At 40.8% G+C, this 20,467-nt stretch overlaps 1 protein-coding gene across 5 annotated transcripts in view; it reads left to right on the forward strand.

Annotated features, from left to right (window-relative positions):
* The first annotated feature begins 5,229 nt into the window (after nucleotides 1-5,229).
* DYM (dymeclin) overlaps nucleotides 5,230-20,467 on the forward strand; it is a 277,415-nt gene continuing 262,177 nt past the window's right edge. For 3 of the 5 annotated variants that reach the window (XM_081148366.1, XM_081148361.1, XM_081148363.1), the window contains exon 1: nucleotides 5,237-5,476. The gene's annotated coding sequence lies outside the window, so the exon portion shown is untranslated. Of the gene's footprint in view, nucleotides 5,511-20,467 lie in introns of all 5 variants that reach the window. The other 2 variants (XM_081148364.1, XM_081148362.1) reach the window with 2 other exon arrangements.

The raw sequence follows: 20,467 nt of genomic DNA on the forward strand, positions 1-20,467 counted from the left end.
CCCAACTCCACACTGTCACAGAACCAAGGCCCTCCTGGTTTCTTCTTTATATTTCCAGAGATATTCTCTGCATGCACAAGCAAATACATACAGATGTATTTTATTTTTAAAGACAAAAGTAACACACTATATGCATTGTTTGGTTTTCTTTTTTCCATTAAAAGTATATCTTTAAAAGAAAAAGTATATCTTGAAGATCAATGGATATTAGGCTGTTTTCTGTCTTGCAATATTTCAAAAATACTGTAGTTACTCCTAATAATAGACCCTCAAAATATATGAAGCAAAAATTGCCAGAATTGAAGGGAGAAACAGTTCTACAATAGTCAGAGACTTTAATACCCCACCTTCAATTATGAATAGAACAACAGATAGATGAAAAGTAAGGAAATAGAGGACTTGAATAACATAATAACCAACTAAATAACAGATACATACAGAACACTACCCAACAACAACAATATGTAATTCTCAAGCCCTCTAGGATAGACCATATATTAAGCCAGAAATTAAGTCTCAATAGACTTGAAAGATAGATATCATACAAAGTATCTTCTCTGACCACAATGGAAGTGAAGTCAACAGAAGGAAATCTAGAAAACGTACCAATCTGTGGAAATTAAACAAACTTAACCAATGAATCAAAGAACAAATAGAAAGGGAAATTAGAAAATATCTTGAGACAAATGAAACTAAATATATAACATACCAAAACCTATGAGACACAGTGAAAGCAGTACTAAGGGGGAGGATTTATAGCTATATAATGCTTACATTAAAAAAGAAGAGTGATCTCGCCCAGCAGGTGTTGGCTCAGTGGTTGAACCTCGACCCATGAACCAAGAAGTCACCAGTTGGATTCCTGGTCAGGGCACGTGCCTGGGTTGCGGGCTGGATCCCCAGTAGGGGTCGTGCAGCAGGCAGCAGATCAATGACTCTCTCATCATTGATGTTTCTATCTCTCTGTCCCTTCCTCTCTCTGAAATCAATAAAGATATATTTTAAGAAACACAAAAATCAGTTGCATTTCTATACACCAACAATTAACAATCTGAACAGGAAATTAAGAAAATTCCACTTACTATAGCGTCAAAGAATTTTAAAAACTTAGGAATTAACATAACTAAGAAAGTGAAAGACTTAAGAGAATGAAAACTGCCCTGGAGCATCATCCCATACACCAAAAAGGTTTCGGGTTCAATTCCCAGTCAAGGCACATACCTAGGTTGTGGGTTTGATCCCCAGTCAGGCACATGAGGGAGGCAACCGATAGATGTTTCTCTCACTTGATGTTTCTCTCTCTTCCTTCCTCTCTCTCTAAAATTGATAAAAACATTAAAAAAAGAAAAGAAAACCACGTTACTGAAATGAAAAACTGAAAAAAATGAAAGATGTTATTTATATAACATCTTATGTTCATGAGTTGGAACACAATAATTGAATATTGTTAAGATGTCAACATTACCCAAATTGAATACAATCAGTATTAAAATCCCAATGATGTTTTTCCCAGAAATAGAAAAACCCACTGTAAAACTCATATAGAATATCAAGAGACCTCAAATAGCCAAAACAATCTTGAAAAAGAAGAACAAAGTTGGAGGATGCACACTTCCTGATTTCAAAACGTAGTACAAATCTAAAATAACCAAAACAGTGTGGTACTCGCACAAAGGCAAACATATAAACCAAAGGAACGGAATAGAGAGATTAGCAATAAACCTTTGCATATATGGTTAAATAATTTTTGACAAGAGTTCCAAGACCATTCAACAGGGAGAGGGCAGTCTTTTCAACAAATGGTGCTGAGAAAACTGAATATCCACATGCAAAGGAATAAAGTTGGACCCTTATCTGACACCCTTGGCCGGAACCAAAACTGGGACCCTTCAGTCCATGGGCCAATGCACTAATCACTGAGCAAAAATGGTTAGGGCTAACCACTGAGCCATTTTTTAATTGTCTAATGCCTCTCTTCTCCAGGTCAGGCCCAGGTCTGAGGCAAAGTACACTAAGAATTGCTAAATAAATATTCATTGAACAAAGGAAGGAATGAGCCAAATGAACATCCTCAATCAGAAGCATTTTAAGTATCTCTCTGGAAAGTTGCTGGGTAGTGAGGAAGATGAAGAAAGGTGACACAGGACTGCAATTTTTTGAGACACTGTAATTTTTCCAGTGACTCACTTGACATTTCACTGCTTGATTGGCTTTCCTGTGTAACTCAACGTATTTCTGGATATTCTTGATTTTCATAACAATCTAACCAAAATGAGCTTTCCCAGTTCATTTATAAATCTGCTCTTGCAAAAAATAAAAATTGCATGCCATCCGAAGTGAAGTATACTTTTTGGGATCATTTTCTGTTTTACAGTTATTTTCTAAGTAGCATAAATATTTGTACAGTCCTAGATTGAAAATATGTTGGAAAGGCAGGTAGCCATTTGGAAGTTTTCCTTTTAATTAAACTTTTAATTTTTTGAATGTATTAATTTTCTATTGCCACTACACAAATTACCTGAAATTTAGAGGCTTAAAACAACACAAATGTATCATTAAATGTATTCTGTAGGCAAGAAGTCCGACATGGTCTCCTTGAGTTAAAATCAGGGTATTGCCCTAGCTGGTTTGGCTCAGTGGTTAGAGCGTCGGCCCATGGACTTAAGGGTCCCAGGTTCAATTCCAGCCAAGGGTACGTACCTCAGTTGCAGGTTCGATCCCCAGCCCTGGTCCGCATGCATGTGGGAGGCAACCAATCGATGTGTCTTTCTCACATTGATGTTTCTCTCTCTCTCTCCCTTCCACTCTCTCTGAAAAGCAATGGAAAAAAAAATATCTTTGAGTAAGGATAAAATAAAATAATAAATAAATACAAATAAATAAATAAATAAATAAATAAATAAATAAATAAAATCAGGGTACTGACAAGACTACGTTCCCTTCTGGAGGCTCTAGGGGATAATCCGTTGCATTGCCTTTTCCAGATTCTAGAAGCTACCACCCCCATTCCCAGTGTCTTGTCATCTTCAAAGCCAGTAATGCCTGGTCCTCACATTGCATCACTTGATTTTCTTCCAGAGCTGTATTTATGTCTAACTTTAAACTTTTGCAATTATATTGGGTCCACCCTGATAATCCAGGATAATCTCCTTATTTTAAGGTCATCTGATTAGCAACCTTAATGCTATCTGCAACCTTAATTCCCCTTTGCCATGTAACCTAACATAATTCATAGGTTTTTGGGATTAAGAGGTAAACATTTTCGGGGGCCATCATTCTGATGACCACATGAACTAATTTTAGATTCCCAGAAGAGTTGCAAGGTACAGAGAGTTTCCATATATTCTTCACTCAGTTTTCCTTAATGCTAATATTTTACATAACTGTGGCACATTTGTTAAAACTAGGAAATTAACATTGGTACAATTGCCTTAACTAAATTCCAGATGTCATTGGATTTCATCAGTTTTCCTACTATTGTCTTTTTTGGTTCCAGGATTCAATCCAAGATACTCCGTTGCATTTAGTGGGAGGGTTTTCATGGCTTTCCTGTTAATGTTTCTGCACTAACTATACACTAAAGTAGTCAATCAGTCAAAGTTATGATACTTGTGCAGGCAGTATTGAAAGTTGGTGACTAAGGGTAATACTTTGCACATTAGATGTATGATTGTTTTTGAAGGACTGCTACTCCAATGCATGCTTTATGTATTGTGAAAAATATTCCTAATCTTACTCTTTCTTTGATTTATGAAATTTTCCTAGGAACACTGGTGAGGCCTTTATTTTATTTCAAGCCATTCAAAAAAGACAAAAGGGAGGAGATATAGAATAAGTGGCTTCTTGATCTATAAAGCCACTTCTGAAGAGACACTCACATTGTTGCTAGGACATTTAGGGGTAGATAGACTGTATAATTTTGGTACAGGCAAAATTATAAAGTACTTTTGCTCAGTGTTTTGCAGGGAATAGGCCAGTGGTTCCCTGGGGAGTGCAAAATTGCAGCTTCCTGGTGAAGCTGCCCCAAACACATGCCTATAACGCCTGGCTTCCCTGTTTGCTCCTTTCCTATTATTAATAACTAGCTAATTACAATGGTATTACTTTGAGGTTGGGTTTGGTACCTGATTCTTTTTGCTATAATTTTAAAATTCTACATGTAATTCATATTCATTGCAGAAAAATTAGAGAACATAATGGAAAAACTAATTTTAATCATGCATGATCTCTTTCCCCAAAGTTAATAATTGTTAATATTCTTTTAGCCTCCGCCCCTGCTTCCCCCAGGAGTGTATTTATGTAGGTATTATAAGTATAATCCACTTACGAAAATTAGATACTATACATACTGTTTCTTCCACTCAATATATTATGAACATGTATCCATGGCATTCTGCACAATGGCTGCATAGCGGGGGTGCACCTCTTTTCAGCCAGGCTCCTAGTTATCTTGCGTTTTAATATACTTTCCTGTAATACTTCTGCAAACTCAGGCAACTTAATTGGCAATATGTGCTGGAAAAGTCTGTAAGATCTGTATAGTACTTTTCAGAGTACATTGGAACACACTGACTGTATACGGGAAATAACAGTGATATCTATCTCATAGTGTTATTTGGAGAAATAAACAATGCATAGTGCATAGCACATAGGAAACAGCCTATAATGTGAGTTGTTAATTATTATTACTGATTTTGTCAATAGTCCAGTATGGGAAGTATCATCATCACCTTGTATATATTGTAGATGAGGAAACTGGCTGGGAGAAGTGTTATAATAGCTCAAGGACATCAACCTGGTAACTTCGGCTCATTTAAATTAAAATTCCATACTTTTGGCATTGCAGGGTATGGATACTCTTTCTTGCAGGACTTGTCCTTTCTGTCAATATTGCCGTTTCAGACCTGTTAACTGCATCAAAAATTATTTTCTGAAAGTTAGCCTTCGATATAATAGAGATAAAAAAATTAACAATAGATAAAATGATAAAAAATTATTTTCCTATTCTCCAATTCTTCAGAACTCTACTAGGATTATTCGGTTGTAATGAACAAGAGCGATAATAAAGTTAAGCCACCAGAATCAGTGGTGTAGGGTAAGCAAGGACTCCAGCACCAGGGAGGAGAGGGCCCAGCCTCTTCTGAGTTTTGCCACGTGGCTCTGCAGTTGCCCTGGATGCTCTAGGAGGGTGGAGAAACGCCTGACGCCGGTCCGACTACATTTCCCAGAGGCCCGCGCGCCGCACACCACGTGATTGCCGGCTGGCGCGCGCCCGGCCGTTCGGTTCCCAGCTGCGTTCTCTGCCGCTTCCCTCTTCTCTGCCAGCCGCCGGGCCTCCGAGTTGACGAGGCCCGGGCGGGAGCCGAGCCGAGCCGGAGCCTAACCGGAGCCGGAACCGGAGCCGGAACCGGAGCCGGAGTCGCAGAGGCGCGGGAACATGGAGGCCTGAGCCTCTGCCTCTGCCACCCTCTCGTCGGTGAGCAAGCGGCTCTCCCTGCCGGCTTAGACAGGTGGGCTGGGAGATCCGCTGGGCCCCCAGCTCCTAGTCAGGGGGATTAGGGGACGCGGGGCAGCGTGGGGAGCTGAAGGGCAGTGCAGCCACGGAGGCGGAGAAGGGTCCCTTGCTGCCTTCGGGGGACCGGGCCACCCTGGAGAGGCTGTGCCTGCGCCGCGGGGGCTGCCCCCGTTCCCCTCCCCTCCGGGACACTGTGGCCCTTCGGGCGGAGCGGTGAGGGGGTGTGTTAATCAAGGGGGCGAGAGGGCTCTCTGCCCGAGTCCGGTGTTTGGAGCTGGGGGAAACGGAAGAGCAAGTCGATCATTTGGGAGATAGGGCGCTGTTGGTCTGACAAATGGGTGTGTGAGGGGCAGGGCTGGCAGTAGCGGTTTTTTTCCTCTTTTTTGACAAGTACATTTTTATTGAGATGTAATTAACATACCGTAAAATTCACTTAAAAAAAAGTACACTTGAAATACAACTCTGGTTTTTAGCATATTCACATGGTTGTGCAACAAATTCCACATTTTTTATCCCCCCCCCCCCAAAAGAAACCCACACCCAGTAGCAGTCACTCTCCCCCCCTTCCCGGCCTCTGACACCTAGAAATTGTGTTTTAAGTGAAGGGAGAAAGGAGAGTGGGAAGTTAGCTCAAGTGTTTGTGAACTGGGGGCAGTAGTGGGGGTTGAGGGCAGTGGGGTGATGAAGCTGATAGGATGAAAATACTGGAAATGGGTAGAAAAGTGTTGGGATGAATGTAATAGGGCCAGCAAAGGAGTACACCCGGTAGACTGACCAGCGGGGCAGTTGGAGTGGGATCCTTGAAAGGGGAGAAGGGAGGTTGGAGGGAGAGGTATGTAGAGAGAAGGCGCTGTACTGAAAGATGAATACATGGGGGGTGGGGGCCGTGGAGAGCACGGTAACCTTGCAGAGGAACTATAAGTTTGGGCTGATGTGTTGAGGGCTTAAGAGAGGAACTGGAGGTGGATGGGAAGAGAATCTATAGAAAGAGGTGAATGGTTGCTGCCAAGCTTAAAGTTTATAATTGTATAGATTTCCAGGATGGTTATTCTGCTTTGTAGTTTTTATCTTGTGTAATCCTCTCAGCAACTCAGAGATAGACTGGGCAAGTATAAATAATGTCCATTCTGCAGATGAAGAACCGGTCTTTTAGGGGTTAGGTGACTTGCTGAAACTCATAAGGTTAGTAAATAGGGCAGAATGAGGTAGGGATTAAAGAATAATTGGTGAATAGTTGCAGGTTGATTAAGTGGCAGAGAACTGAGGTGGGGCAATGTTACAGGAAGGAGATTCAACTATTAAATATATTAAGTCTATATTATTGTGATAGGTCAAAGACTTTGTTCTTGTACCCTTTAAATATAGAAAAGTTCATTTCAAACAGTGGAATAATATACCCCCACGTACTGTTCCTCACCTCCAACAATTAGTAACTCAGGCTAATTTAGTTTTATCTATACCCCTATCCATTTGCATCCCTACTTCCAATTATTTTAAAGCAGATCATAGGCATACCATTTCATTTGCAAATATTTGAGTGTACTGTATATCTGTAGAAGACCGGGTCACTCTCTTTTTAATAGACCCACAATACCATTATCACACCTAAAAATTTAATAGTAAGCACTTAATATCAATATCTGGGACTTGTTTGTAAAAATGTGACATCCATTGTATACAAGGGGAATAAGCAGTGCAAACACTTTGATGTTTGACTCTGAAAAATATAATTATTTTCCTGATTTTTCCAGTTGATCCTGCTATCCTGTTTCCTTGGTTAATACGGTTCATCCTTCTACAAAAAGTTTGTCACTTTGGCTGGCTTTTTTATGGATGGAGTTTTGTGAGGGCAGAGAAAAATAAAAGTGAAATATACTGAGACATGCACAAATAACTATTATGTCTCATACTGCTCTAATATTTAGGCAATTTGATTATGCTTTCCTCTGGATAATTTTACATATTGTTAGAAGTTGTTTAATGTGTGTGTGTTTTCTATGACTACTGTAACAGTTACCACAAATTTAGTGGTTTAAAACAACACAGATTTATTATTTTAAAGTTCTGTATTTTAGAAGTCTGAAATGGGTCTCACTATGTCAGCTAGGCTGTGTTCCTTTCTGGAGGTTTCTAGTGGAGTATCTGTTTCCTTGTCTCTTCAGCTTCTAGAAGCTGCCACATTCCTTGGCTTGTGCCCCCCTTTCTCCATCTTCAAAGCCAGCAACCTTGCATCTCTGACCATTCTTCTGAAGTCAGTCCCTGACCACAGCTGGGAAAGTTTCTCCACTTTTAAGGACCTGAGTGACTAGATCAGGCCCACCTGGATAATTCAGGATAATTTCCCCCATTTCAAGGTCCTTAATTATAACTGCAAAGTCCCTTTACCATTTATAACAGAATCACAAGTTCCATGGATTAGGATGTGGATATCTTTGGGGGCTGTTATTCTGCCTACCACACTGTGTTTTGGGATATTTTGCTGAGACTTCAGAAAATAGGTGATTTCCTTTGCTGCTACAAATGCAATGTGTTATCTTTCACTTTGTGGGTGATGGGAGTGGTTAGTGCTATAGAGGAGTGCTCCGTTTTCCTTTTTAGTGACTATAAACAAGCACATGGGAAATACCTGTGACATGTAGTGTAGGCTTTGGTAAAGTGAGACTTTTAAAAGTGATTAAGTTTAAAAGCAATGTAACAGCATGTATAGTTTTTCTGTGTTTTGTTTTGGTCTCTTTTTAATATTCATGTTTTTTAAGCATTTTATACTTATAATCAGAATGTGTATAATACTCAACTGTTGAGTGACTAGATCAACTGCTGCTTGAAGTCACAGGACACTCTGGGCAGTGATGGTTCTTATGCCCAGAGTAAGAGGGCAGGGCATTCTGTCCCATTGGGTGATAGAGGCATCCTCAATTCAACAGGAAGACTCTTAAAGTGAGAGGAAGATGAGCTACTGTGAGACTTGGGCTTGAAGCTTCTCCTAGAATTTTCCTTCTGTGACTCAGCTGGGCATGGTTGAGCGCTATAGGCCTGAAAAGCACAGGGGCAAGATGGCTGTTACTGCTCTTCCCTTCCCAGGTCCAGGAGAAGACTGAATGTTGGAGGTGGAAAGGACTTCAGGAAGTCCTCTAGTTTGGTATTCTGCTTCCTGAGGGGTTTCCACTTTCCACCTTAGCCCTCGAGGTCTTGACTGTCTCGGGGTGTAAAGGTCCTGGCCCTCTGATGGTGATGTGTTTTAGTACCGCTTATCAGTAAGTGTAATAGGAATTGCCAAACTTAAAAGGCAGGACCAGATATTTATTTTCTCTAGTAGAGTTCTTCGCTGAGCTTGTGTTATCCTCATGTTACTTATTTTTAGACAAAATAACCTAAACTAGTAGGGTTGAGAACAATTTTACAGATAGGTTGTATTTACTAAAAGGTTTTTGTTTTCTTTTTCATTCCTTTTAGGAGTTTGGTTAGTACTTTTTTTTTTTTTTTAAAAATCCTCACCCAAGGAGTGAGGATATTTTTTCCCATTGATTCTAGAGAGTGAAAGGGAGGGGGGAGGAGGGAAGGGCTGGAGAAAGAGGGAGAGAGAAACATCGATGTGAGAGAGACACATCGATTGGTTGCCTCCTGCACTTGTCCCCACAAGAGCCAGGGATCTAATCTATAACCCAGGTATGTGCCCTTGACCAGGAATCGGTGCATAGACAGAAGCTCTAACCACTGATCCATTGTGGCCAGGGCTGGTTAGTATTTTTGATGTCTTTACTTTTTATCACATTCTTTAGAAATGCAGACACCCAGGTAGTTTGGGGGGGGGGTGTGGGCAAAATGGATGAAGGTGGTCAAAGGGTACAAACTTCCAGTTATAAGGTAAATAAGTCCTCAGGATGTGATGTACAGCATGGTGACGATAGTTAATAATACTGTGTTGCATATTTGAAAGTTGCTAAGAGAGTAGATCTTAAGAATTCCCATCACAAGAAAAAAATGTAACTGTGCGGTAGCGGATGTTAACTAGACTTATTACATTTCACAATGTATACATATATTGAATCATTATGTTGTACACCTGAAACTAATGTTATATGTCAATTATATATATATATATATTTTAAAGATATCTTTATTGATTTCAAAGGGAGGAAAGGAGAGGGGGGAGAGAGAGAAACATCAATGATGAGAGAGTCATTGATCGGCTGCCTAGCTCACAACCTGGGCATGTGCCCTGACCGGGAATCGAACCCTGATTGCCTGGATCCTAGGTCGATGCTCAACCGCTGAGCCACGCCCGGCCGGGCTGTCAGTTATATTTCATTTAAAAAATGTAGATGTCAAAAGTGGCTATAAGTCTCCAATAAGAACATTGGGAGGATTTTAACAAAATCTTTTGTGTGGTATATGACTGATAAATTTCTTTTTTAGGTTGAGTCAGTCACTGAATCTTGACAATTCTTCCTTCAGAATATCTCTTGCAACCCTCCACCTTTCTCTTAGAATACTTTCAAAGCCTTCTGTATCAGTTAGGATTAGGTTTGCCTGTGAGTAACAGAGACCTGAAAAACAATAGCTTAGATATGTTTGTTTCTCATGTGAAAGAAGACCAGAAGTAGACAATTCAAGGCTGGTATGGTGGCTCCACTGTCATTAGGAACCCAGCCTCTTTCCAGTTTCTTATTCTGTCATCCCTAGAGTATTGCCCTTGGTTTCTGGGTCCAGGATGGCTGCTGGCATTCTCGCTAGTATCCAAGCAGCAGGATGGAGGAAGGGACAGAGAAGTGGCTATATGTACTTTTTTTTTTGAAATCCTAACCTGAGGATGTTTATTTCCATTGCTTTTTCAGAGTGACTGGAAGGGGGAAAAAGAGAGAGAGAAAGAAACATGGATTGGTTGCCTCACTCACGTGGCCCAGCCGGGCCAGGGATGGAGCCTGCAACTGAGGTACATGCTCTTGGCTGGAATTGAACGCAGACCCTTCAGTCTTGGGCCGATGCTCTAACCACAGAGGCAAACCGGCTAGGGCTGTATGTACATTCTTAAGGAAGTTTTGTGTATTTAGTATTAACCAGTACTTAGTCATACGACCTTACTGGCTGCACGAGAGGTTGAGTAATGTATCTTAGCCGGACAGGAATGTGCTCAGCCAAAAATAGGAGTTACTATAAGGGAGGGAGGACTGGACATTGAGGCAGGCAATTGGCGTTTCTACCATACTTCATATTAGTGTCTCTGTGAACTCCGGACTAACCTACACACTTCCCAAATTTCTAGGTTTGAATCCTAGTTGTGTTACTTATGTGCTTTGGTGTGTTACTCAACCTTTTTGAGCTTTCGTTTTCTCATCTGTAAAATAGAGCTAATATTTACTTTATATGCTTGTTAGAATGAAATGAAAATATTTCTTATGTATCTGGCAACATATACACTCTAAATACTAGTTTTTCCTTCTCCTTAGGTTTCTGGACTTGGATATCTGAATAGGTAGTGCAAAAACGAGAAAGTGGAGATGGATTAGGGGAGGGTATAAAGTTCAGTATTGGGCATATTGACACCCAGAGGATGATGTATGGCAGGCAGTCAGGTAAATGGTATGTCACCCACAAGACAGTTCTGGGCTGTCTTCGGTGTATAGCGGAAGTGTTTGCTGATCTAGAAGACTTAGGAATATATGCAATTTTACAGTTACAGTGCATCAAGTGGAAGACATGCCCTTTAGTAAGTATCCCCATAAAGCACGAAGCAGTGGCTTGCTTTCTGGCCTTGTTTGCTTCCACTTTGATTCCCTCCTGCTCCAGCCATGTTGAACTTCTTTCAATTCCTTGAATGGGCCCTGCTTGTTTCTGTCTTAACCCTAGGCCTTCATACGTGCTATTCTCTTCACTTTGAAAATTTTCTGAACTCCACATGCAACCAAGCCAATCCTTCTTACCCTTCAGGTCGTAGCTTTTTTTTTTTTTTAAAGTATGTTTTTGTTGATTTTAGGGAGAGGGGGAGAGAGAGAGAGAAACAGTGATGAGAAACATGGATCACCTGCTTCCTGCACACCCCCTACTGGGGATAGAGCTTGCAGTCCAGGCATGTGCCCTGACCAGGAATTGAATTGGTGACCTCTCAGTGCATGTGATGATGCTCAACCAACTGAGCCACACCAGCTAGGGCAGGTCTTAGCTTTTATGGCATGACTTCTGGGAAGCTTTCACTGACTCTTGAATGGTTGCCATATTATCATTTCATGTTGATTTATCTGTTTCTCTTCCTTGACTATAAATAAATTCCATTCCTCACAGTTTTAATCTTGGCACTTAGCATTGTGCTGGCCACATAGCGGGCACTCAGGAAGTTATCAACAGACTCCTTGTACCTACATAATATGATGTATCTTCAGTATTGCTAGTTTGTTTTGCAGCCCTGCACTGTTCTTTTAGTATTTGCACATTCAGTTGTTTATATGAACCAAAGATTGTGAAAAAATAGTAAAGCACATTCTCCCCAATTTATTTAAAAGTTAATTTTTCTGCTTAATGTAATACTTGCATATTGAGGTAATACTAGAAGGCATATTATAAAAAACTAACAGTACCCATCCTTCTTCGTCTGGTCCTCAGAGGCAACTGCTTTTAACTGTGTTTATAATTGTCTAAATGCCAATTTTGCAGTTTATGAATTTTAGATAAAACCTATTGACTCCTTGTTACGGTAGGTTCGGTGCTCTTCCTTCTCCTCCCCCCACTTCCAGGCTTTTCAGTACAGATATGTAAAAATTCTTGGTTAAGTTAGTGATCAGTGTTTATGTTATTATGACTACATAAATATTGCTCACTGCTGAGCTGGGTAGTTTACCTTGTTTCCCTGCCTCCCTCCCCATTTTCATATTTTTCCATCAACGTATTACTAATTTTTACCAAATACTTTCAAAGACCTGGGGGGATTGGGGTCCAGGAAACTGATGCAGGGTTTTACTCTGGCTTCATGTCTTTGTTAGCTTGCACTTAAGGTAAATCTCAGACCCTTCACAGTTTCTGACTTGACAGTGTAATATCCCTGTGTTTTGTCTGTGCTTTCTTTTTGGAACGCCTGTTGTTGTTAAGACCTTCTAAATAGGTCTTCTGATTTTCTGTTCTCCTGTTTTCCATCTATTTGTCTTCTTTTTTTTAATCCTCATCCAAGAATATTTTTTCCATTGCCTTTTAGAGAGAGGGCAAGGGTGGGGGGGGAGAGAGAGAGAGGGAGAAACATCGATGTGAGACACATCAATTGGTTGCCTCCTTCACTCACCCTGACCAGGGCTGGGGATCAAGCCTGCAACCAAGGTACATGCCCTTGACCAGAATCAAATCTGAGACCCTTCAGTCTGTGGGCTGACACTCTAACCACTGAGCCAAACCAGCTAGGGCTTCTTTCTTTTTTTTCTTTTTTTTAATTATTATTTTTTATTGTGGGAGTTTCTTTGGCCTCCTTTCTATTGATTATCCTATTTCTAATTTCAAGTGTCATTTCTTTTCTTCTTTTTTTAATCCTCAGCTGAGGATATTTTTTCTGTTGCTTTTCAGAGAGAGTGGAAAAAGGGAGAGAGAGAGAAACATCAATATGAGAGAGACATCAATTGGTTGCCTCCCTCACGTACCCTGACTAGGGCTGGGAATCGAGCCTGCAACCCAGGTATGTGCCCTTGGCTGGAATTGAACCTGGGACCCTTCAGTCCGAGGGCCAATGCTCTAACCACTGAGCAAAACTGGCTAAGGCTCAAGTTTCATTTCTTGTTCTTCGATTATTTCTTTTCTTATGACATCTTGTTTTTGGTTCATGGAAGCAATGGTATAGTGGTTAAGAGCATAGTTTCTTTTCCCAGCCTCTCTAGGTCTGAAACCTGGAGTGTCACTCTCTATCTAGCTCTATAATCTTGGGCAAGTTACTTAACCTTTCTTTGCCTCAGTTTATTCTAGGTTAAGAGTAGGCTGACATTTTGTGTTAAGGGCCAACTTGTAAATATTTTAGGCTTTGTGGGCCAAGTGCTAAAATGAAGGTTTTTATGTTGGCACTTACATAACAAGAGAGAGAAAATATTCACAAGTTTTTTGTTGATGAAATTCAAAATACAATACTAAATTGGCTCAATGGTTGAGCCAATTTTTTATTTTTTTTTGTAATAAAGGTTTGCTGATGAGAAGAATTAAATCTCTTTTTGAGAGGGTGACATTTTACTTACTTGGTACTTAAAGTTAGTGTTTTCTATCAAGATTGATTACAAATGTTAATACTTAATGCTGATTAATAATATTATGTATTTCATCTTTGAAAATATCTTCTTACACAGATAGGTACTGTCAAATACTGATATTAATCCATGAGCATATGATTTTAGTAGAGCATATTTATTGCTTGGAAGGCATCTATAGAATTCTGTTAGATTCTTTTCCTTTTTTTTTTAATATGCCTTTATTGATTTCAGAGAGAGGAAGTGAGAGGGAGAGAGGGTTGAAAGATAAATGATGAGAGAGGAGTCATTGATTGGCTGCCTCCTGCACGCCCCCCACTGGGGATCAAGCCCGCAACCCGGGCATGTGCCCTGACCCGGAATCGAACCCCGAGCTCCTGCATCCTAGGTCGATGCCCAACCCATAAGCCATGCCCGGCTGGGCAGATTCTTTTTTTTTAAAATTTTTATTTTTTATTATCATTTTTTAATTTATCTTTATTGCTAAGAGTATTACAGTTGTCCCATTTCTCCCCCCCAATTGACCTCCTCCACTTCGCTCCCACCCTCTCCCCAGGCCTTCACCCCATTATTGACTGTGTCCGTGGGTTATGCATATATGCATATAACTTCTTTGGTTAATCTCTTCCCACCCTTCACCCCCCTTCCCTCTTTCCTCTGAGATATGATCATCTGTTGCATGCGTCAGTGTCTCTGGATCTATTTAGTTCATCGGATTCTTTTGTTCATTAACTTCTTCTTAAAGAAGACCCTTCAACTTTTCCTGTAGTGCTGGCCTGGTGGTGATGAACTCCTGTAGCTTTTTCTTATCTGTGAAGCTTTTTATCTGACCTTCAATTCTAAATGATAGCTTTGCTGGGTAGAGCAATCTTGGTTGTAGTTCCATGTTTTTCATCACTTTGAATATTTCTTGCCACTCCCTTCTGGCCTGCAAGGTTTCTGTTGAGAAATCAGCTGACAGTCATATGGGTGTTCCCTTGTAGGTAACTAGCTGCTTTTCTCTTGCTGCTTTTAAGATTCTCTCTTTGTCTTTAACCTCTGGCATTTTAATTATGATGTGTCTTGCTGTGGATCTCTTTGGGTTCCTCTTGTATGGGACCCTCTGTGCTCCCTGGACTTGTAAGTCTGTTTCTTTCCCCAGGTAGGGGAAGTTTTCTTGTCATTATTTTTTCAAATAGGTTTTTAATTTCTTGGTCTCTTTCTTCCCCTTCTGGCACCCCAATAATACGAATGTTGGGCCTCTTGAAATTGTCCCATAGGCTCTTTATACTATCTTCGTATTTCTGGATTCTTTTTTCTTTTTGCTCTTCTGGTTGGGTGCTTTTGTTTCCTCATGTTCCAAATTGCTGATTTGATTCTCAGCATCCTCTACTGTTGATCCCCTGTAAATTATTCTTCATTTCAGTTTGTGTAGCCTTCATTTCAAATTGGTGCTTTATGATGTTATCGATTTTCTCAGTTATTTCCCTAACAGTCTGCTTAAACATCCTTATAAACAGAATTCTGAACTCTGTATCTGTTAGCTTGCTTGGATCTATTTCATATAATTCCTCTACTAGAGATTTCTTCTGTTCTTTGCTTTGTGACATGTTTCTTTGCCTCCACATTTTGGCTGCTTCCAGGTGTTTGTTTCTATGTATTAGGTAGAGCTGCTATGTCTTCTGGAATTGGTAGAGTGGCTTTGTGTAGTAGGTGTCCTGTAGGGTCCAGTGGCTCAGCCTCCCCAGTCACCTGAGCTGGGCCTTCTAGGTGCTCCCCTGTGTGGGCTGTGTGCACTGTCCTGTTGTAGTTGAGCCTTGGTTGCTGTTGGCGTCCCTGGGAGGAATTGACCCCCCAGGCTAATCGGCTGTGAGGACCAGCTGCAGCTACAGCTAAAGAGCTCCTGTGCTCGAGACACCCCTATGGAGCAGGATTTATTTTAATGGGGCTTTGGTGTTCATCAAGTGCGCCCCTTGAGTGTGTCACTCGTGGATGTGGTAGGGTTGTAATCCAGCATGGTCGAGTCTGAGCACCAGGTGCACTGTCTGTGGGGCCTCCCGGGAGGTGAAAGTCAGCCTCTGCCAGTGCCTTGCCCAGGGCCAGCCAGTATGAGCTACTCATCAAACTGTAGTTGGCTGCTACTTGTGCTGGCCTTGGAGGTGTCCAGGAGAGGCCAAGCTATGAACCAATGCAGGCTGCTGCTAGTGCCAGGCCTGGGGCCACTTGTCAAGACGTATGGGGCACCATGCTGCTTGTTTGAGAGATTTGAGGAAAGTCCTAAGCATGAGGCTAGAGAGGCCACTTGCATAGAAAAGCCCCTGGAAATGGCCTGGGTGAGCTGCAGGTGGGGAGGGTCAGGGCCAAAGGTGGGAGTCAGGTGCTGGCGATTCAAATATGGCACCTGCCTGCTGGCTGTGTGCGGGGAGGACTCGCCTACGGAGCAACGGCCTTCGCCAACTCGTCTGCCTGGGAGAAAGCTGCCCCTCCACCTCTCGTCCCAACTTCAGGCAGGTTAGTTCCTCCCCAAATGTCCCAGGTTCCTTTTAAGCTGCTGCCCAGTGCTTGGGCTCAGAGGGAGCCTGTCTGAGTGAGTCTGTGCGCGGGCCCTTTAAGAGGTGCTGCCTGGGACTCCCGCAGCCTCTGCGACCCTCAGCCACAGTCCCTGCTTGTTTCACAGCCGGAAGTTGTCTCTTCCCGGCCCTGGAGCCCTGGGCTGGGGGCCTGTTATGGGGCTGGGACCCCTCCCTCCTCCAGGAAACCTCGGCTGCTGAGATGTCCCTCCCGAGTTTAAAGCGCGGCACCTGGTGTGGGCCTGCCACGTGTCTCCTGGATTCAGCCCCAATCCGCCCGCGTCTTCGCCCCTCCTACCGGTCTCGACGCTGCTTCAGTTCCCTGGTTGTAGGGCTTCTGTTCAGCGGGATTTCAGGAGGCTCTGAGTGATGGTGATTCTTTGTTTTAGTTGTAATTTTGATGTGGTTGCGGGAGGCGGCTACCTACACCACCATCTTGTTTCTCTGTCCAGATTGTTTTCTTTATATTTACCTTTTAACAAATCATTCCATTGCAGAATAATCACTTCCAAATAAGGGTTAGGTAGAAGCTCCTCATTGCACAGCTAAATGACTTTTGAAATGTGGAAAGTACTTTTGTACTTGCTTTGAGGTCTAAATAATGCTGCTGGAACTGTAGTTTGATTTTGCAAAATGTATTTACTGTATACTTGTGTGGAACTGGAGATCTTGCATCTTAGTTTAATTTTTGACAGCATAGGAAGTGTATTAAAGCAGCTTAATGTTCTTTGTGATTCAAACAATGTCAGTTTTCCTCGAGATGACAACAAAAACCTCAGTATAGGTTTTGCATGTTAAGTGCTGTTGGCTTTCTATTTTAGGTTGACTTCACTGAGAAATGTAAAATCTGCAGCAAAAGGTATTTCCCAAAGTGTTCAATAATGTGATTGAGGGGGATTCTTCTTGTTCAGAACAATTTCACTCTCAGCTCTGAGCTCAAGAAAACTTCAATAAAACTGTACTACTGCTAAGCCATTATATTGAATAGTCAGACATATCAGGATATTCAGCTTCTGTTTCTGAGAAAAATTTCATGGAATTGATGATGGTTAAGTTCCTGAGAGCAAATGAAGTTAACCATTGTAACTGGTTCAGTAACACAATAGACTCAAATATTTTATGCAAAGCACCTGCTGATTGATAATAAGTACAAAGAACAATAAATAGGCTTTAAACGCCTTGCATTTTTATGAGGTTTGTAAATTTGTCCAGCTAAGATTTTTTTCTGCTCCACATATATTCTTACCGTTATCAATTATTATATATCTTAGTAGCTTTTACTTCAGATTGTACTGAAATAGTATTTCCTCAACTTTTTTGGGAAATAATTGATTGGCTGTAGTTGTTCCATACAGACTGTTCTTTGAGCAACTGTTTTCACTGACAGACAAGACTTAAAGATGTTTATTTTCTCTGGACACATTTCTTTGACCGTTGTAATCAAACACAATTTAACTTAACTCATGGCAAATGACTTCCTTTGAATAGTTAACAAAGGAACCATTTGGAAACTTAACTTTGGTTGCAGCCTTGTCTTCATTTTTCATTTTGGGAAGACATTGCTGTGATGAAATGCCTGTTTTAAGTTTTCTAATTTTCCTGATTGTTACTGTCATGAATTGGCAGTGAGTGCAGTGAGGTAGGGCATGTCAGGCTCTTGTAATGAGTGCTTAGTTGGTAATGCCTTTCTATATGGTATACTTCCGGCACAGCTACAATGCTATTACATAATAAACATAGTGCTTTGACATCTAATTAGATTAAAAAATAATCTGCACTTTGCTGTGACTTAAAAGTGTGTCATCAAAGTTTACCTTTTTATTTTTTGTTTTGACATAATAAATCTTTACCAGTAATAAAAAAAAAAGTTGTGGTATGGCAATACACATGGCACTTGCACTTGAAATCCTGTCATTGTCACGTGCCATTGAGAATTGTAGTGCACTGAGTAGCAGTATAAATGGATGAGAGCACCATATGTGGTTCCTGTTTCACTAGCCTGCTCTGCTGTTGTATCACAAAAGCAGTTATAGACAATATGTAAGCAAATGAGTGTGGCTGTGTTCTAATAAAACTTTATGGATACTTAAATTTTAATTTCATATAATTTCCACGAATCACAAAATAGTCTTTATTTTTTTTATCAACCATTTAAGAATGTAAAAAATGACTCCTCAGGCAGCAGACTGGATTTGGCCTTTGGACCATAATTTGCTACCCATGATTTAGGCAGTGAGAATAATACAAGTACTACCTCATAGGTTGTAGTAAGGATTAAATGAGTCGATATGTGTAAAGCAGAATAGTGCCTGAGGACATACTAGGTGCTACATAAATGTTTACACTTATTATTTTTATTATCTCCCAAGGATATTAATTTTAGTTTTTAAATTTTTTCTTCTCTCAGAATCATTTTTCTAATTCCTTTCTCTGGTTTCTTTACTTCATGTTGGAGGGTTTCCAAACAATTCTTATTTTTGGTTATCCATTCTTTTTTTTCTTTTTTAATTTTTTAATTTTATTTTTGTTTAAAATATTATAGATGTCCATTTTTCTATGGTTATCCATTCTTATTTTAGATTGAGACTCCCAAAATCGATTGGAAGATCTCTGTGTGAGTGGATTTTGTTGGGTGGTGGGCATTGCTGTAGGTTGCTATCCAGCTTTCTAAATGGGAGAAATCCCAAATATCTGTGTCTTTTCCCTGGATTCCCCTTTAGTGTCACTTGAGAAGAACCCTCCAAAGTCCTGCCTCGGGGGCTAGGAAATTCACTTCGTAACTGTGGGGCAAACACACTTTAACTGCATTCTCCTTTCATCTTCCACCTTGTTCCTCTTCCCAGCCTTGGCTTCGGAGTCTCTCCACTCCTCTTTCTCCAGAGAGCACAGGCATGGTCTCCTACTGAGGGCAGGGGTGGGGAGACCCCCAGATGTTAGTCCTGCACTGTGCCCCTGCCTTCCATGATTCTTTTCTGCAGCTCTTTTGTCTCCTAGGGTCTCATGGAGTAGATTGGCTTGCTTCTTGTTAGTGTCCTCTTTGGCAGGTGGTTACGTTGGAGTGTCCTCAGCTCTGCGGTTCAGTTACTACAGCTTTGTCACCGTTCTATCTTTCACACCTCTGATTTTATATTTGTGGGCTTTTTATTTTCATTACTCTCATTTCCCTGGAGTGGAATACCCAGCTGTACTTAATATAGCACTTGGAATGTAGTAACCTTTAAGAGAATGTTCCATTGGATTCGTGGCACCTGTGGTGTTTAACATATCCTTTGGCAAGTGACCGTTGCCCACTATTTCTCTGGTCTCATGTTTCAACTATGAGGTTTTACAAATGCTGTGTGTGTATGTGTTTTATCAGGAAGAAGGTGATTTGGGAATATAGCTTATGATTTATGGATTCTCAACCTAAGTTGGGACAGAGTGCACTAGGGTGTCATTTGCACATTTTGAGGGTGTTAGGACAGAATTTGGCTATCATGGATTTTCAGGTCTGCTAATGTTTACTTTCCATTTAAGGCACATTAAATTAGGAGACAGTGAATCAGTACACATAAAAGAGGAGATTTAATTTTATGTATGTATCAAATATTTCACAAAATACAAAATATTGAGCATATTATTTCTTGTTCAAAATATTGTTTTCATCCATGATGATTAAAATGACTCAGGAAAACAACTGATCTGAAGAGTTAAATAGCAGTATAAAAGTCAGATGGCAAAATGAAGCATTATTAGAAGGGTAAATTCAAATGAGTGGTGAAGGTAATGAGTGCTCTAGGATTACAGAGAGAAAAGAGAGATCACTCTATGCTTAGTGACTGGGTGCTGTGGGACAAATGTGGTAGTGGAAGGCAGGTGTGAATGGCAGGAGGAGAGGTGTGGATGAGCATACTAGATATGAGAAGATCGCTTGCCTCTACTTTGTTATGGTACTTACTTGCAGATAGGGTTCACAGACTACTGGTATGAAAATCACTGTGAATGCTTTTTAGAAAATCCAGGTACCTGGGCCCTACTCTGACATTCTGAAGTTTTTGAGGCCCAGGCCTTTGCATTTTAGCCACACGCTCCTTAGGTGTTCTTCAAGTACATTTAAGTTTGAGAACCACTGGTTTGGAGGGTAGTTGGAAAATGGCCCTTCAGACTGTGGAGGATCTTGAGTGTCAATATTGTTTTTCAGGTAATGAGGAATCATT

Source organism: Miniopterus schreibersii, assembly GCF_964146895.1.
Source record: "Miniopterus schreibersii genome assembly, chromosome: 10".
NCBI classification, from domain to species: Eukaryota; Metazoa; Chordata; class Mammalia; order Chiroptera; family Miniopteridae; genus Miniopterus; species Miniopterus schreibersii.